We start from the raw sequence: 1,130 nt of genomic DNA, 5'->3' as shown, positions 1-1,130 counted from the left end.
TAATGTACATAGTGAACTCTATTGTTAAAATTAATATGTAACATCAAAGTAGCAGAAATAAGCCAAGATGCTTAATCTGCATAATAAATAAAAAAAAAAAAATGCTGATTATCCCATAACCGTTTTCCGTATGATGATTTTATATAATGAATTTTCTATCATCGAGAAAATATTATAGGAAATGCATTACAGGAAAATAATTATAGACCTATATTGATTTTCCTATCATATTTCTTCGTACGGGCAGTTCACCTAATTTAGTTATTAGAGTTTTTTGTGCTGCATATTGTTATTAATGATATAATAGTAATAATAATGATTAAAAATATATTATATATCAAGAAAATAAAACTATTTTTATATCTATCTTTTTAAAAGATCCCCGTCCATGGTTTATTTCAGGCCTGATTATTAGCATACAATTTTAGTAGTAAAAATGATGGACAACTTTATTTTTGAATGAGCTAGAGGATTTTGAGCTATTTTATATAAAAATATCTAAATAATTTCAATTTTGCAGGACCCGAAAACTGGCCTGGACTATGCAGATCTGGAAAGAGACAATCACCCATTAATATTGTACCTGATACTGCAATTAATACAGATATGACGTCATTAAAATTTATACGCTATGACTTTGCTTTCTCTGGTACAGTGACAAATACAGGCCATACGGGTAAGTGTACAAAAATATTCAAATTTATACAAAAAGAATTGAGCAAAATCAAAAAGTGGAAAGTGCTTTCAACTAATATTTTGAATTTTGTATGTATTAATATTAGTATAATATTAGTATGAGAATAATTTTAATTAAATTCCTTAGGATTTTTTTAAATTGAGAACATTGATATAATTTCAAAAATAACTTATATGGCAGATTAACTTAACAGATTACTCAGTCATAAACGATAGTCTTATAAGCTACACCAAACTCTCACTTTTTGTCCAGTGTCGGGGATTGCCTTCAAATAGCCTTAGATCATTTCGGGGGGATCGAAACGTAAACGATTAGGGCCGCCTGACTCGTTTCCATAACCTTTCTTGTCCCGATATCAAGAGATCTGAGCTCGTTCTTCGTCCATGGAACTACTCCAAATGAATAGAGTAGTACCGGGACGGCAAGGATGTTC

Source organism: Belonocnema kinseyi, chromosome 4, assembly GCF_010883055.1.
Source record: "Belonocnema kinseyi isolate 2016_QV_RU_SX_M_011 chromosome 4, B_treatae_v1, whole genome shotgun sequence".
Lineage (NCBI taxonomy): Eukaryota > Metazoa > Arthropoda > Insecta > Hymenoptera > Cynipidae > Belonocnema > Belonocnema kinseyi.
The sequence above is the reverse complement of the archived record's forward strand: the minus strand, read 5'-3'. Positions refer to the sequence as shown.